This window comes from Ambystoma mexicanum, chromosome 2p (genome assembly GCF_040938575.1).
Source record: "Ambystoma mexicanum isolate Mex_15411 chromosome 2p, UKY_AmexF1_1, whole genome shotgun sequence".
NCBI lineage: Eukaryota > Metazoa > Chordata > Amphibia > Caudata > Ambystomatidae > Ambystoma > Ambystoma mexicanum.
In genome coordinates, this window is record NC_090923.1 from 1448444166 (window position 1) to 1448463285 (window position 19120).

The following is a 19120-nucleotide window of genomic DNA, read 5'->3' on the forward strand; positions in this document are numbered from 1 at the left end:
CTTTGACAAGACTTTCATAGATCAGACTTGTCTGGAAACTTCGTCTGAGGAGAAAAGGGGAAAGGCAGAGAAGGTGGGAGGAGAGGTAGCCGCAGAAGGGCCAGGGGAAGAGCAAGGAGTAGAGGGAGGAGGGACAGAGGAAAAGAGAGAGGACAGGATGTCCTGCATTTTAGAGATGAAATGGGAAGCCAGGGCCGTGCAGAGGGCCTGGGAGGGGACAGGAGAGTTAGTGACTGCAGCAGGATTGGCCAGCTCCTTGCAGATTTTAAAGAGTTTGGCCGAGTTGTTAGATGCAGCGGAGACGCAGGCTTGGATGTGGCCTCTCTTCTTGGTGCGGACAGAGAGCCGGTATTGCCTTTGGAGCAGGCGGCAGGCAAGTTTGTCAGAGGATGTACCGGAAGCATGCCATTTCCTCTCAGCCACCCTGCACTTGCGTTTAAGGGTGATGAGGTCTGAGTCATACCAAGAGTTGCACTTGGCTTTGGGCTTCAAGCAGATCCTCATGACCGGGGCAAGAACATCAAGAGTATCAGATATAGCAGAGTGGAGCAGCGAAAGGGCTGTGTCAGGGTGTGAGTCAGCCAAAGGGGAAGGGGGGGGAGAAAGTGGCGGCGAAAGCCTCAACTGACACACGCTTCATGGGTCGGATAACCGAGAAGGTAGATGTCAGTGCTGGAGTTGGCTTGGCCTGAGGGGTAGAGAGGGTGAGATGGGAGGAAAGGAGAAAGTGATCACTCCAGGAGAGAGGTGTGGTGAAAGAGATAGAAAGGGGAAGGTCTGTAGAGATAAGAACATCCAGAGTGTGCCGTGCAAAGTGAGTCGGGCCAGAGGGGAGAATAAAGAGTGAGAGAGAGTCGCAGATGTCAAGAAAGAGTCCAGTGGTAGGAGAGGAAGCATCCAGGTGGATGTTAAAGTCTCCAAGAAGGAGGAGTTGAGTGGTCGAGACCAGGAGGGAAGAGGAGAGGTCCACCCACTCAGAGAGGAAGGAGATCTGACCAGTTGGCCGATAGATGGAAGCCACAGTAAGGGAATGGCCAGGAGAGAGAGAGAGCCTGCAGACGCGTCATTCAAAAGTAGGCCTGCGTAGGAATGACAGAGGCAGGGATCCACTCAGGGAAGATCGGGGCTACACCCCCCGGAACGGTTGGATCTGGGAGCTGAGAGGATCTTGTAGCCATCCGGGAGAAGAGTGTCAAAGCTCGTGACAGAGCTGGCCGTGAACCATGTCTCGGTGAGACCGAGGACATCAAGGTCATATTTCTCCAGGAGGCATCAGATGTTAGAGTAGTGTTTCACAGCTGAGAGCGAGTTGAAAGTGGCAATATGGAGAAGGTTGGGTCCTTGAAAGACTTCCAGGGAGAGGTACAAATCAGAGGTATGCCCTGCAGAGGTGTAGAAGAAGCCCGAGGGGGGGCAGAAGAGGAAGTAGAGGGCAGGGTTGCCAAGGAGGAGACAGCAGGGGGAGGCAAGGGAGCCGTGGAGTGGAGAGAGGGGACAGCAGAAGAAAGGTCATTGATTAGGCGCGGGAAGCATCTATCAAAGAGGAGAAGGTTGGCTTGAGGGCCCTGGACCAAGACGGTACCATTCAAGTAAACATTAATGATGACCTTAGAGGAGTAGAAGGAGGCCAGGAGATCCTCCCACCGGGTGCCACCATTAATGAGAGAAGAAGGGAAAGAAGAGAGCACAGATACCATATGTAAAGTCCATAGGTCTGGCGAAGGAACGACAATGAGGATGTCGGTGAAAGTTTGCCTGGAGGAGGCAATGGTATAGGTGTCACCGATAGGGAGGCCTGGGTTGAGACCAGGATCTCCTTTTTAAACTTCTTCCTACCAGATGTAGTGAGGAGAGCAGAATAGTCAATAGCAAAGCAGTTAGAAAGGATAGGAGAGACAGAGAGCACCATAGAGTAGGTTGGAAGAGGAGAGAAGAGGAAGGGAGTGGGAAGGGGAGAACACTAGAGAAGGGCAGACGAGACAAGTTGCCAATTGGACAAGACGACTGACACTTCGATTTAAAGACTTTTCAAATGCAATTTAAAAAACAGGAGAGAAACACCCAAGTATGAGAGTCCTTAGTGGGGAAAAGGCTTAGGTTTCACAATGCAATTTGAAATACTTTCACAGAGCAATTTATTTTAAAAACAAGAGAAAACACACCTAAGTTTGAGAGTCCTGAATAGTGGGGAAAGGGCTGGGCCACTCCTACCAACCTTAGTCGCTGCTGGTTGACTGCTGCCAACTGGCTTCACCTGCGGACACCTGCAGACACTAGCTGGAGCCGCCTCTGAAGGAGCCACCCTTTACCTAGGGGCCCTTAGCCGCAGGGGCTGCTGCAGGGCAGAGGGCTGGCTGGGAGGCGGGTTGGAGACAATGCGGAAGCAGGTCGGGGAGGGGAAAGGGACACAAGATGTCAGGACCAAACAACTAGATGGAGCCAACATGCACTACAAATATCCCCGAAGGCACTCACGAGCAGAATACTCGATCAAATCTCACCGTGTGCATTGGCTAGTTGATAGAAAATGCAGGCCTGAAGCCACGGACACAACGAGGCACGTACAGATTTTGATCTTTTCTGCACATTTTAGAACTCGCTCCATTGCTTCCAACGGTTGTTTTAGCTGAATATAGATTTGCGTATCATCCTCATATCAGTAGTATTGCAAATTAAATTGATTACCCATTAAAGACACAGAGCATCTTAATTTCAACGATCACTATTATTTCTGTGATAGCTATAGACTATGTTCCATCCACTCTTCTTCAGGAATTGTTACTGCACATGTGCAATGCTTCCCAGGAGACAAGTCAAAGGGTTGTTCGAGCAAACAGTAACTAGTGGCTCATCATTTTTGTTTTTCAGAAATACTTAAACACGCAGCAATATAGTCTATCCTGTCCAATATGTGATCAAGAACATACCTTACTCTCTGTATTTCACCCCCAACCAGATGGACTGAACATATCAGATGCTAATGCAGTAACTGCTGTTTTGTGACTGCCTCTCATTTGAATTCAAAGTGGCTTCTATCAATGATGGAATGCTCTACAACGACATCAAACACATCTCAACAGGGGTGTCCCCTTTTTGTCTTTATGTGTGTAGTGCGTGTGGGAAAATTAGCTAAATAACATTGTGCCGGTGCGCAGCCATTATGGGCATTCACTTCCAAACCGCAATGAAGGTCGACATTTCTGCGAGCTCAGTTAGAAGGCAGACATGATTTCTGCAACGGTTGTGATATTTTGTTATGAAGCAGTTGAGCTCACAGTAGATGATAGTTTTTGCATTGTTTGCTCAAGGACGAGCCGAGAAGGGAGGCAGGGATGTGCAGGTGCATTGATAAGGGGTGCTGGGAAGGAGAGCACGGGCAACTAGCTGGGTTTTTCCACTGTCTGGATTTTTCCACTCTTGCCTGACATGCTTGCTGTCTGTCTTTCGGCCGGGGGCTGTCTATAACCTATGAGGGGCGGGGATTCGTCCCCCTTAAGAGGAGAAGGTCCCAATGAGGTGACAGAGAATTGGAACACCGGTGTTGAAGTCTCGATGAGAGGCTGTTTTATGTATTCACATGTAATCATCTGCATTTATTTTACAGATATATGTATGTTTATGAAGTGTGAATAGAGCCTGTAAAGTGCCAATTATTTTCTAACTAATGGTCTAAGTGTATATTATTGCCTTCCTGAGTCCAAGAATTTTTTGTCCGTATAATAGGGTGAGTAATTCTGAGGTCATTACACGTGTCTGAAAAGCAAAACATAGTGGCGCTGTGAGCAGGGTATTTGTGATGCGATTGGTTGCAAATACCAAACAGGCCTTGTAGATCCGACCAATTCCCCAAGGTCTCTGCCATTATCCCATTAGACTCGTATTCAGGAAGCACTGTGCGCAGGGCTGCCTCCTGATGCCCAGGGGAGAGATTCGCAAGTTTCTGTTACAGTTAGCTGCTCAAGGGTGTAATCGCAAGTATCCGATTACGTCGGATTGGCCTAGCGATGAGAATAAGTGGTACACATTAGAGAGGCAATCCAAAGACTCAGGGAGCATGCTATGAAAAAAGCCATCCATATTGATGATCCAGAACATATGGGGGTGGTGGCATTATCGGTTTCAGCCCGAAATACAATCATTCACACTGCTCCACCGGCCTACAAAAATGTAATTTTGACTTTGCTGGTGGGGATGATAGGTAAATTAACAGATGAAGTGGTTGATGCTATAAATCATAAAATGAAAAGTGTTGCTGTGCCATGGGTTTATATATTGAGAAGCCGGGTGGGTGAATATTATTCCATAACCTACCCTTTATTAACCCAAGATTTTTGCATTGAATGCTGCAGTAAATATCACATCTAGTCCTATTGGCTAAACAGGTGGGATACCTGAATTAAGAAAAGAGACACAAACTCTATGTAAAAAAGTACAAAGTAATTTTGTATTAACAGCATAGAACATGAAACAGAAAATGTATTTGTTGTAATTGAAGGCATAAACAAAAAAGGGTAAATAAAAAACAAATGAAGCAAAAACACAAACCTTATACATTCATATTCCTTAATCATATGATATATAGGTTTCAAATCTGGGCGGTGGTGTGAGGTAGAAGGGGAAGCATGCATAGAAGGAAATTGAATGATAAGCCAAAGTAATGAAAAAAAGATGTAGGGTCGTGATAGCAGCAAGAGTGAGACAGAGTTGTTCCTGTCCTAACATAGTGCTATGAGCAAATCATTATGGTAAACAACAATTTGGTCAGATTAGGTTTGGGAGTGTCACTTTGTTGCTCCCAGTAGAGGTCTAAGTTGAAAAATGCTGACAAAGTCCTGATGGCATTTTGTTCTTCCTCGGATGTGGCTTTGTTTTCCGTGGCTTAAGTTTGCCAACGCAGTGGGGGAATGAGTTCAGAAGGTAAAGAAAAAGGAAAAAACAATCTGTGTGCGGGTGAATCTCAACAACCCACACTCCCCTCACATTTGTTGCGTTTTGGCGGTTTAGAACCAAAAGGGTTTTGGAAAAATGAAGTATTCCGCCTTCATCAGGGCAGTGATGATCAGGTTCTTAGTGGTTGAAGGTTTGTAATCATCCCAGGTCTAGACTTAAGGAAATGGGCTCCTGGTTGTATGCGCCTCTGTTTCTAAAATCCGCTCAATTGGGTCGGAATCCGGACAAGCTGCAAGGCAGGTGTCATCTTCCTCTGAGGGTGATTAAGCCGAATGCTTAATGTCAGCAGACCTCCGAGCAATGAGGATTAAGTGTAAACGGAACCCAGCCTCATGGTGCTGGTCATCCGAAGATGTTGCCAGAAGGTGTCTTGATCCTGAGTGAATCCTGGACCACGACGGTGTACTGCAGCTCACGAGAGCAGGAGCTGCTATGTCGGTTCTAGGCAGAACCCTAACCGAGGCCGTCTGCAAATGGGGACGGCTGACGAGCAGAAGCTGTGCTTGCTTTGGGACGCTGGAAGCAGCTCTCCGCGTTCGTAGTGTGCAAGTTGATGAAGGCTGCGCCGGATTGCAGCGTCACCTTGAGCTGCCAGATCTGCTCTCCCTGCTGAGTCAGTGCGTTGGATTGGCTAGTGATGAGAATAAGTGGTACACATTAGAGAGGCAATCCAAAGACTCAAGGAGCATGCTATGAAAAAAGCCATCCATATTGATGATCCAGAACATATGGGGGTGGTGGCATTATCGATTTCATCCCGAAATACAATCATTCGAACTGCTCCACCGGCCTACAAAAATGTAATTATGACTTTGCTGGTGGGGATGACAGGTAAATTAACAGATGAAGTGCTTGATGCTATGAGACAGTTAGCTGACCTGAGGGAATGGGACAAAGTTGAAGAGAGACCTTGTGAGATAGAGAGAGGGGCGTAGTTACAAATGGACTCCTGAAAAGAGATCCGACAGTAGATATTCTCGTGTCTCGAGAAAAGACATGAGGCCTCATTACGAGTCGTGCAGTAAAAATCTCAAATTACTTGCATGCCGATGCAACATTGTCCGTGTTGCACTGCTGCCGGAATCAAAGGTTGATTCAGAGTCAGCGTGCACACGCATACCGGCATGCCAGTAACAGCTGCGCCGGCATGCCGGTGAGGCCCTCGAAATCCCTGATAGCGGCATCATCCATGCCGCAGACACGGGCACCTGCATCCTAGATGTCATACCGAACGGTACCGTTCATACCGGTACCGTTCATACCGTCACCGGAAGTGCCGGTACCGGATGCAACGTCATCGTGCCGGAAATGCTCCGGTGGCCATCTTGATAAACACAATCCATTGCAATCCCTTGGCTACAAGCCCTGTAATTGGAAACTGTGAACTCTGCCTGCTAGAGAATGACTCAATCCACCCGCAAAGGCACACCTCGTCAGCGCAAACCACGGTTTAGCAACGACGAGCTAAACATGCTTGCAGACACACTTGACCAGCATGCGGATGTGGTGTACTGCACAGACCTGCGCCGTGCCACACAAATGCAGAAGAAACACATCTGGGAGTAGGTGGCCCAGAAGGTGTCCGGAGTGGGGACAACCCCACGCAGTGTAAAGGACTGTCGTAAAAGGTGGGATGATCTGCGGCTATGTGTCTGCAACATACTGTCAGCCAACCGTACACAGGCCCAGGCAACAGGTGGCAGACCATCCTCGCCCATCAAGCCGGCACGGTGGGAGGAAACGTGCAGCTCTGTGATTCACATGGAGGCCATCGAAGGGGTCGGGCATGCCGAGACCGGAGTCTCATCATCGGCTGATGAAGGTGAGTGACCGTAAGCACAATACAAAAGTGAACACACACTCAACACCCCAAATACAATGGTGGAGTCCAAATGGCAAGTAGATGACAGCAAGTAGATCACCCATCACCTCCCACCTAAAGTCTGCTCTAACAGAAATGCCACATCCATGTCACAGAAACACACAACCAACCCCACAAACCACATGAGTCCCCAATTGCAAACACAAGCACCATCTGCATGCAGACACGCACATGCATCAACATAGAGATGCAGGCCTCGCCACTGTGACATCTCATTGCATGGTGCAGACATCTCCACTACCGAGTGCACACCTGAGCCCCAACCACACAGCACATGGCATGCAGACCCTGAGGCATGATTACCGCACGCAATCCACAACACACCCGTAGGCCACCCAACAGACATCATGGACAACATGGCTGCGCTAGAAGGATGCACAGACACTGCACCCCACCCCCAACTCCTGTAAGCACCATGTCCGCCCCTCCAACATGCACACGGCAATGCACAGGACCCAAAATGTACAGACATCAATGTATGTAGGATGTACCTTCACCCATGACTCATGCCCTGCCTCTCCATCCCCCACAGGCACAGGATCAGACAGCGATGCCGAGCCCACCACAAAAACCAAGGCAACACCAGCACGCAGGAGCAGAGGGGATAATGACGGCACCAGGCCGTCCACGTCAAGGGCTGGCCCGAGGCGAACCACCACCCCCAAGCCACAGCAGCCCGGCAAATAGGTCCCACAGGCCGGAGGACCTGAGGAGCAGCCAGCTCCGACACCTGGTAATGTGTCCCAGCCAGGAAAAATTGGTGCCATCATGGCACACATGCCACAAGGCACAATGGCCCCAAAATGCCACAGACAAGACAACCCCTGCCCGACTGCAGCAACCTCATGTAGACAAGGAGGGTTCACCAGCAGGCAGCGTTGCTGAGGGGCCACAGTCAGCGGCCACAAGTGACCTAGGGGAGGCGGCCCAATCCGCCCTACACAGCGCGGAGGAGGACGGCCAACAAGACGAGGCTGACACAGCAGGCCAATGCATGTGAGAGGACATTGAGCAAACACCATCCCTGCCGCCCACACCACAGCACTCCCTAGGACATGGGTCTGGTGATCGCAGCTCTGGGGAGGAGATGCCTAGAGATGCATTCAGCCCTCAAAGGAGTACCACTCCACCTCCCGTGCAACTACCAGCTGGAAACAACATACAGGACCTAGAGGGCCGCATGACCCGCATGGAGGAGCGCCAGCGGGCCATGCACGATATGGTGCGACAATACCTGGCAGAAGGGGAGGCCACACGCCAGGCCCACCGTGATGACAACAACAAGGCACTCACCCATGCTATGTACCACGTGGCCAGGCGGGTGCGCAAGGGCATGGAATCTGTGACACAGGCGCTCACCCAGTTGGCTGCTACCATGGACCAACGACAAGCTGCACCGGCAGAGCCACAGCCCCCACCATTGGCGAGCACTACCCCGGCAAGTTCGACTCAGACAAGCCCAGTACGTAGGTCGCTACGCAGCATGCGCCGGCCAGAGGAGCAACAGCCTCCATCCAAAAGGGGCCGTCATTAGCCGGACATACAGGTAGGAGGGAGTCTGGATGGGCTTTTCTTGGGTGCAGGGACAAGGGTGTGTGGGCGAGTTGAGGGATGGGGTGGTGGGTGGGGGGCATGGGTGTGTGGGGGAGTTGGGGATGGTGGGTGGGGGGCGTGGGTGTGTAGGGGAGTTGAGGGATGGGGTGTGGAGGGTGGGGGGCACTTTGAAGAACAACAAAGGGGTTTGGTGCACATTTATACCTGTTTTTGTACATAGTTCACATTTCCTTAATACAACAGGTGTGCACATGAAGAACACATGACTGGACATTGATCATTGACTATCTATCAATTTATTTGTCAACAGTGCCCAGTGTTCAACATTCAAAGTGCCATGTGTTACCAAGTACGTTAGAAAGATTGTTCAATCAAAGATTGTCCTTCAGGCACATTCTGCTGTGGCCGATATGCAGCATCTTCCCCATCATCCTCCTCATCTTCTGGTGGGTTTTCGTCCATGTCAGGTTGCAGGGGTACATTGCGCCGGATGCACATGTTGTGCAGCATGGCACATACCAATACTATCTTCCCCACCTTTTCAGGGCCGTATATGAGTGCCCCACCAGACCTGCTGAGGTAGCGAAACCGTGCCTTCAACAGCCCAAAAGTCTGCTCAATCATCACAAGAGTGCGTGCATGCGCACAATTGTAGTCCTCTTCGTGTCTGGTGACTGGATGCCTGACAGGGGTGAAGTGCCACAGCTTCAGGGGATACCCAGCATCACCTGTATGGGAGCAATTGGAAATTTAATTGTGAGGGTTTTTGGCATTCCTTGTGTACACTGGCTGTACATAGTTCCTGGTCAGATGCAAGAGATTTTCACTGCCAGCTATTGCCATTTCAGTAGAGCAACACTCAGGTTGGTGTACTCGATGTTGGTAGGGGAGCATGGGTAACGTACAGGTCGTAGGGACCTTGACACCACTCACACAGATGATGTCAGTAGGCCCATGATGTGCCCCATGTGATGGCTGTGTTGCAGTGGTAAATCCAGTATGCATGTAGGGCACTGGATGATGGATTTCCCTGATGTGCAACATGATATATGTTGTTTTGCCAATCATGCTTCCATATACATGATGACGCCATGTACATGTCTGTCACCGCCTTCACCCATGTGACCATGGTACAATGGAATTGGTGGTATGGTCCGCCAGTGTAGGGAGACAATTCTGTGATGGTGCTGGGTGTCAACTGGCATGGTGGAAGTGAGGTACTGTGTATTGGTCCTGCAGCAGTCGCACATGTGTCAGTGGTGTTCACCACTTGCTGGAATCTATACTGTACATCCATGTCCCATTGGATTTTTGGGTGTCCCTTCAGGTGCCATGTATGGCATGGTGGTGTGCGGTGTACCTGTCGGGCAGGGGCAGTGACAGGGGATTCCCTGAGAGGCAGTTGGATTAGGCTCAGTCATGTCTGCATGCCCTGCGCTGATTCCAGCCGATTCCAGCACTGCCACCTACCTTCTCGGTCATCCGACCCATGAAGCGTGTGTCAGTTGAGGCTTTCGCCGCTACATTCCTCCTCCTGCACCTTTGGCTGACTCACACCCTACACAGCCCTCTGTAACCTTCATCTCTCTATCTCTAATACTTTGGATGTCCTTGCCCCTGTCATGAGGATCAGCTTGAAGCCCAAATCCAAGTGCAACTCTAGGTACGATTCCGACATCGCCGCCCTTAAAGAGCACACAGGCCTGCAGCCTACTGCAAAGGTAGTACAGACTCTCTGTCCTCTCTAAGAAGAGGCCCTACATCCATCCTGCATTTCTATTAGCAGGAATTACAACAAGATCAGTAGCTATGACTTGAAAAGCTGCTTGGATAAGTTTATGAATAACACCTTAGAGCATGATAGCCCACAGATATTGGCAGCTGAATATGAAAAGACCTTCATTGACCTTATAGATCAAGTAACGCCAATAAGGGAAAAATTCCCCAGGGAAAGGTCTAACGGTCAAAAATGGTTTACACCAGCTCTGACCAAGCGGAAGCAAGAAAAAAGAAGAGCAAAAAGAAATTGGGCAAAAGAGCAGACAGTGGAAAATAAAGCCCCCTGGAAATCCCATGAGAAAATCCACCGCAAAGAAATCATTTTAGCTAAGAAAGATTATTACGACAATGAATTAGCTAATGCTAAAAATTATTGTAAAAAAATATTTGAGATTCTGAGAGATCTCAAGAAGCCGAAGGCACTCCTGGACATCTCTCCACAGACAAAGGACTGTGAAGCTATCCAGCAGGCGTTCTCCCCAAAAAATCAAGTTGCACAGGACAATATCAGAAATAACCTCAATAAACTAACACATGTGCCGATAGCAGAGAGTACAGAAATGGCAATCCATCAGGTTAAACATGTTCTCCTTCGAATCTGTTTCTCTTGCCATGATGATAGCAACTCTGAAGAATATGAGACCAACTACTAGCTATGGTGAAATATTTCCATCGAAAACTGTCCTGGACAACAGTGAACTATTTGCTCCATTTCTGCTTCGTTTTGTAAATTCTTACTTTTAACAAGAACGAAGTACCAGACATTCTTAAAAAGAATGTATCAGTAGCACCGTTGATCAAAACGCCTGGTCTACACTATCAAGTATATACCAACTAAAGGCCTATAACTAATGTGTCGTTCCTCTTTAAGGCTGAAGACAAGATTGCTACTTTGCAGTTGCAGCAACATTTGCAAAAAAAACAATATTCTACATTTTAGGCAGTCAGGGTTTAGAGCATTTCATGGTACTGAAAGCTCTCTCCTAGACCTTCAAACTGAAATGTTAAAGATTGTGGATAGAAGTATTTCGGGGCTGGTGATTTTATTGGATCTATCAGCAGCCTTCGATCTCATGGACTGCGATAAACTTCTGGAATTGTTGAGCAGTGTCTCCAACTGCCCAAAGGATGCCAGTTTCTGACTTGGATCCGTTCTCAGTAGTCGGAAATCTAGGATTGTTGGGGGAGATGCACTTTCGGGTTGGACATTCTTGCGTGCAGAGTCCCGCAGGGGGCTTGTATCTCTGCAGTGTTCTGCCGTCCACTATGTGTTCTTTTGGGCATTCTTGGCGTCTGTTTTACCAATTATGCGGACGACGCTCAGCTCCTTATGGAGCTGAGTGGAAACTATGAAAAAGACATGGAAATAATTTCCAGCGTCTATGGTGCTATCCAGAGCTGGATGACACTTAATGGGATGTGTTTGAACAGAGATAAAACCGAGCTCCTTATCATTGGATCATCGCAGGCCTGTGCTAAGCGCCAAGTACAATATGCTGGCATCAATATTGAGAATCACCATATTGAAGTCGCTAGCAAAGTGAAAACCCTGGGAATAATGCTGAAGTCATCCCCTAGTATGTCGACCCATATTCATTCAGTCATAAGCAAGACCCAATATCATTTCAGATTGTTGAGAATGGTGAAGCCATATGTTTCAGAAACCAACCACTCCACGCTTGTTTGAGCGGTTATAATGCTGAGAATTGTTTACTATAGTGCCTTATTGGTTGGGGCAAACAAGGGCTGTCTAGGAAAGCTCCAAGTACTGCAAAATTCCACAGTCCGTATAGTGAAATATATACCTTGGTACAAACCCATATCTACATTCGGAATGGAGCTACACTGGCTCCCGGTGGAAGCCAAAATTCGTTTTAAGGCCCTCACTATTATTCACAAGTGCCTTTATGGCCAAGCCCCCTAATATATCAAAGACTGTGTTGCTGTACAAACATCTGCTAGAGTTACCTGGTCCGCTGATTCCTTGAGACTTATCTGCCCCAAGAGCAGGTCAAAGGGAGTGGGTGCTCATTCCCGGTGCAAGCTGCACAGGAATGGAATAAACATCTGGTTGATGTACGCACCACAAATGAATCATTGAAATTTAGAAAAAAAATGAAAACTGCTTTGTTTGAATGATAATTCCTTTTTCTGACTTTTTCTTTTCTGTTGATGCATCCTGATGTCTGCGGGCTCTGGCGCTATATAAACATACAAATAAATATCTGCGGCATCTAACAACTCGGCTAAACCTTTCCAAATCTGCCAATCCTGTTGCAGTCTCTACCTCTCCTGTTCCCTCTGATGCCCTCTGCATGGCCCTGGTTTATCATTTCACTACTAAAACTCAGGACATCCTGTCCACCCTCTCTTCCTCTACCTCCTCTTCCTCCTCCTCTACCACTGCTGGCCTGTCTGAGGCTGTCTCTCCTACTCCTTTCTCCTCCTTCCCGTGTTCACCCCTGACAATGTTTCTAGACAAGTCCGATCTATGAAAGTCTCATCAAAGTAGGTTCTCCCCTGCTCATCCAGAACCATCAGGACCACACCGACATCCTTGCTCCAGGCTTGGCCAATTTCTGAAATCACTTCTTTGCCACTGGAACTTGCCCCTCCCCCTTAAGCACTCGCTTGTGCACCCCCTTCTAAAGAAGCCCTCGGCCGATTCTTCCTCTCCAGCTAAATGTTGCCCGACCTCTATCACTCCTTTTCTGTGTAAACTCTAGGAAAAGCTGGCCATCTTCCAGCTTAATCAACATACTGAATCTATTTGTTTCCTCCATGACCACCAGTCTGGCTTCAGACTGCCAGAAGCACAGAAACTGCTCTCCTGAACACCTGTGAAGACTTGATCACCAATCTTGACTCTAATCTCCCTTCTGTCCTCATTCCTGATCTATCCTCTGCTTTTTGACATCGTCAACCATGCCATCCTGCTCAATCGCCTCCACGACAACCTTGGCATTTCTGATCAGGCCCGGGCCTGGTTGGCCTCCTTTCTCACAGACCTGCCCTCTCAGGTACAACTGGGGTCTTTTCTCTCTTCTATCTCTACTTGTGGTGTTCCCCACGGGTCTAACCTCTCGCCCTGGCTCTTCAACCACTACCTGGCATCTCTTGCCCACTGCATCACTACTTTCTGCTCCAATTTTCAATGTTATGTGGATGACACTCTGCTCTCTTTCAGGCTCCCCTCAGCCACCTCTACTTCTTCTCTCATAACAGACTGTCCGCCATTCAGGAATGTTGTGCCACCAATGATCTCTGCCTTAATGCCAATAGGACTGAGATCCTCCTCATTGGGACACCGGCTCCCTCTTTTCCTCTCTCTCTCTCTGGCTGCCCATTCGGCCCTCTTTCTGCTGCTTCCTATGAGGCTAAGAACCTTGGTGTCATCTTTGACTCCACCCTCTCCTTCTCTCCTCACATCTCTGACGTCTCTAAGACGTCAAACTATCAGCTGCACCTCCATCTTCCCTTTCTCACTTTCCCCCAGAAGCTCATTGTCTCCAGAGCTCTGGTCTTCTCTAGGCTGGACTACTGCAACAGCATCTTTCTAAATCTTCCTGCCTCGACTCTTCCACCTTTGCAACTTATTCAGAACATGACTGCAAGACTTGTACTTGGCCTCAAGCCCAGGTATCGTATCTCTCCAGCTCTAAAATCTCTTCACTGGCTTCATGTGGCTGCAGAAAACAAGTTCAAGGCCCTCTGCATCGTCCACAATGCTTTCGGGGGCCTGGGGCCACTTTACCTCCAACTTTCTCTTCCAAAACACCATCCTTCTCGAGCTCTCCGCTCATCCACCTGCAACTCTCTGAGGGTCAGACGCTTCTCCAAGCAGAGAGTTGGAGGCAGATGTATCTCCTCTGCTGGGGCCTCCGTCTGAAACAGCCTCCCTTCCTCTCTCAAACTTTAGCAGAACCACCTCCAGTTCCGTAAGCAACTCACGACCTTCCTTTTTGCTTCTGCTTTCTCTCTTGCGCTCCCCTGCTGATGCACCTGACTGCTCTATGCACTGATCACCTGGTTACCCTCTGAACTCAGGGCCAGGCTCCTGCATGTCCAGTTGCCCTTGCACTGCCTCCGGGCTCCCCAGCACTTAAGGGCCTGTATCTGCAACCCTACAGTCCCTTCTCTCTGCACTTATGAGCCACCCCCTGGCTGCACTTGAGCGTTAACTTCAATTCCCCTCCCCCCCTGGCACATCTCCTCTTCCCTCTTACCCGTACTTGCACGATCTGAATGACACAAGGCCTAGTCAGATCGTTATTTTGTCCTCCCTTTGTCCCCACCCCTTGCCTTGTCGCCCCTAGAAACAATTGTGTACATGCTCATTATAAATGCCTCATCATATCATATCATATTCCTTCCTCGCTCTCTGCCAAGCACTTGGCCTCCGACTTGTATACTATAATCATCAAAATACCAGACAACTTGTCCACACTTCTATCTCTCCCAACTCATTCTTCCCTCTTCTGATCTACCTCACCCATCCACACTGGCTGAGGACACAGCAGGCATGGAGGATGGCACACATTCTGCTGCTGCCAGCACAATTGGGGATATGGCTGCATCGGCAGATCTTAGTGTTGATGAGGTAGCTGAGCCGGACAATGAGGGCGATGCAGGACTTGTCCACTCAGAGCCTGTAGTGCACACACCAAGCCCGCAGGCCACCCCACAGGACACACCTCAGCGGGACTCATCCAACCAGGGCAGCCATGGAGAGTGGTCTCCGGCCATGCACAGCCCCATGATCCATGCTGGGCCACCACATCACCCACCGACCACAACCCACACTGCCATACGGGACCTTGAGGGACGTCTCTCCAGGATGGAGGCCCGTCAGGAGGTGATGCAAGGCTATGTGCAGCAGTACCTTGCTGAAGGGGAGACAACACGCCGTATTATCCAGGACAGCACTGCGGCCGTTATCCAGGCCATTAACTCAAGTGCACAGCAAGTGCGTGATGGATTCAATGCCTTGGGTCAGATCGTCACCAGGATTGCTGACCGCATGGACCAACGGCAAACCCTGCCCCTTGGATCACAACCATCTGGGTCATCCGCATCATCCACGCCAGCGAGCTCGAGGCAGACCAGCCCCGTGCGCATGTCCCTGCGGAGTTCGCGCCACTCAGAGATCCAACCCCCACCTCCGAAGGGGGCTCAACAGTAGCAGGGCCACCCTGCATAATCCCTTCGGGCATACATCCAGACACATGTTGTGCCATAGTTGACTTTGCGTGTTAGGGGGTGGGTGGAGGGTGGTGGGGGGTGTAGTGTGTAGTACTGGGGTGTTTGGGGGCATGGGAGTAGGGTGAGGGAGGTGGAGGGGTGGTTGGTGTAGTGTGTAGTACTGGGGTGTTTGGGGGTATGGGAGTAGGGTGGGGGAGGTGGAGGGGTGGTGGGGGTGTGGATTGTTGAATCATGTTGTACTTAATTTCTCACGAATACACCAGTTGTGTAACAAACATCACATGAGTGGACATTTCTGATTTTTTGTATGTCAATTTATTGCTTCATGGTGATTCGTGCACATGTGCCCACACAACCAGTGCCCACAGTTCACAACACATGGCACCCTCTGCATCAAAGTACATCGGAATGATTGGTCTATGACCATTTTGCGCAGTGCGCGACCCTCACGAGTTTCGCGTCTTGGCCTATGTCCTACTTCTACTCCTTCCTCTCCTTCTACTTCACCAGGTGGTGGCAGCTCCACATCAGGTGGAAGGGGTACGTTTCGCCGGATGCACATGTTATGTAGCATTGCACATGCTGTGATGATCTTGCCCACCTTCTCAGGCCCGTATATGAGTGCCCCTCCCGACCTGCTGATGCAGCGAAACCGTGCCTTCAAAAGGCCAAATGTCTGCTCAATGACCACACGTGTACGTGTATGTGCACAATTGAAGTCCTCCTCGTGCCTGTTCTGTGTGTTCCTGACAGGGGTGAGTAGCCACGGCTTCAGATGATACCCAGCATCACGTACATGGGAGCAGAAGGAGGTATGTGTGAGGATGAGGCTCAGTTGACAGGTGTGCTCAGCCTGTACATCATTCAAGTTCATATGCACTATCTCGTCATTGGCAGCCACATCCACATGACTGTCAGCCCTGTACAGTGCATGCCAATCCATAGAGGGAGCCTTGTGTGACATACACGACCTAGGGTCCTAGGATTTTAAACCACCAGGCCACCCAATGTATGTCTTGGCTAGGGGCATTTTGCATGCAAATGTGAGGGCTGTGTGTTGGCGGATGACTTAAGAAACTTCCATTCCCCCTAATCCATCTGCCCCCATGGCCCAGAGGGCATTCCCCTTGCATATGCATGTACCTCCCCCCCAATCCATCTGCCCCCATGGCCCAGAGGGCATTCCCCTTGCATATGCATGTACCCCCCCCCCAATCCATCTGCCCCCATGGCCCAGAGGGCAGACTCACCCAACAGCCAGCCACTTCGTACAACGTCTCCTTCCATGTAGTGGGGTAGTGAGGAGTTACGCAGCACCATGGCATCATGCGTGGATCCTGGGTATCTGGCACAGCAATGTGTTATTATCTGGCTGGCATAACACACCATCTGCACATTGATGGAATGGTATGGCTTCCGATTGCGGTACACTGCCTCCACGGCATGTGGGACTACCAACTCTACATGGGTACAGTCGAGGGCACCAATTACATTGGGCATGCCTGCCAGTGCATGGAATGCTATTTTGGTGGCATTTGCCTCCTGTGGTGTCCTTGGTAAGGATATTTAGGCACTTGCGTGCTTCAGTAGTGCATCCAGCACTTGGTTTAACACAACAGAGAAGCATGATTGGGACATGCCATGCATTTGGCCCACTCTGTGTTGGTAAGTGCCTGTGGCCAGGAAGTGGAGCACAGATGCCACCTTGAGCAAAGGGGGGATGGCTGTGCGGATGTTGATCAGGCTGACCAAGTCATCCTGTATTAATTCCACTATGTTGGTGATGGTGTCTCTGTCCAGGCGGTACAGGGTGTGGATCTGTGCTGGGGTTAAGTCAAATGGATTGGCCCTTATACGTGGGACTGTTGGCTGTCTGCGGGGAGCGACTGCCTGCACTGGTGGGATTTGCTGGGCATGTCTCACCCACCTTCTCCTCCTGCGTCTCCTGTTTCCTGTTGTACTGCCTGCTCAAGGAGTAGCAGTGCAGGCATGTCCTCCAGGCCCCGTATGGCAAGTACAAATGGTAGCATTTTGCCTTGGAAGGGGGTGTGGTGTGTGGGTGTGCTCCTTTTGTGCCTGCCCTGACTCCATTGCCTCCACATGTGCTTATTGTGTGCACCTGTGGCACTTGGTTACACAGCAGTTTGCTGTTTACGGGTGGTCGGCGATGCCGGTATTGCCGGCATCATGGTGGCCCTTCGTACCTGCATCTCGATGCCGGTATATACTTGTACGTGTGACTCGTGGTGTCCCCTTCTTTGCAGCATGCCGGTATTAAGGCCTCCCCATCTGCGCGCGTGCCCGCATGCCGGTACGGTGGTGCCCGGACACAGTGGGTCCTTGACGATGCCGGTAGCATCGGCATCTAGGGTCATGATACACCGGCCCGGTAATGGATGCCGGTATTGCCTTACCGGTGCCGTTCTTACCGGAGTGCCGACCTTGTGATGAGTGTCTATCATTCACTTCAACAATGCTCTTATGGAAATGTGCCACATTTTTGAGATTCACTGGCATCCCATTTCACCAAATCCTGTTTCCCTGCATTTATTTGTACTGCTTTTTACTCCAAAAATGGAGAGGAGACCCCAAAACTCTCTGTCAACCCCCCTTTCTACATTCTGAACTCAAACCCCCATATACATTTTTGCAGTAAAATGTAGTAACAAAACTTTGTAAATGGGATTCCAGCAAAGAGGGCACTACTAGGGCGTCTTACCCTAGCACTGTCTCTGCCCTCTGTTACTACCTACTTCATAAATTATTTTTGTTTCGAAAGGCCTTCCTGTTCTTAAATAAATACGAAATGAAAATACAAAATCAATACAAATCCTTTCCTTTTGCATGAATCTTTGTTTTTTATCCCAAAAAGACAGGAGACCTTAGCACCTCCAATACAAGCAGTCGACCAATAAACTGTAAAGGACCATTACCCACCTCCCTTGATCGGAGACCTACTGGAGACAGTGCAGTGAGCAATAGAGTGAACTAAGCTTGGTTTGAGAGGGGACTATCAACTGCTCAGAGTCAAGTGTGGGGCAAGTGGAAGGCAGTTTTTCATATGCATTTTGGGCATTTCGACTATCGAGCAACGGCCTTTGGTATTTATGATGTCCCTGCTGTTTTTAGCCATTTATGGAAACCATTTTCGCTGACGTGCTAAACATATATTTTTAATGTACTTAAATGCCATATTCCCCCGTCCCCCTCAACCCTCCGGTTTGGAATGACATGAAATACACGTGTGTGCAGTTTTACAATGCCTGGTTGAGAACAACCTGTTTGTAAAAGCAAAGAAGTTTGAATTTGAATGTATAACCTTTGAATACCAATGGTACAGATTTTCCTATGATGTTCTATGTATGGATGTCGAAAGAGCTGCAGCTTTGTTGCCCTGGTGTACTCTGGAAAGTGCTAAAGAGGTTCCGATCATCTTGGTTTTAGGTCAGTTATATCATACATTCATAAAATAATATTCTTGTTTTGCAGCAGACAGCCCCCATTTGCTGAGAAAGCGGTGCAGTCTGAGTGGGATGACACCTTTTCACTCAGGCTCCTCTCATTTGCCTCTTGTATAATAGAAAACCCTTTGTAGCAAAGACTGATCGCGCTGTGTTTTTCTATTACAAACCCTAGCATGTGATGGAAACAACCAGTTTCCTTTTGTTCTGGGTAGTGAATACTATGTGAAATCAACTATTCCGTTCTGAAAAGTGAATACATGGCAAGAAAGGCATAACTTATTGTTTGGGA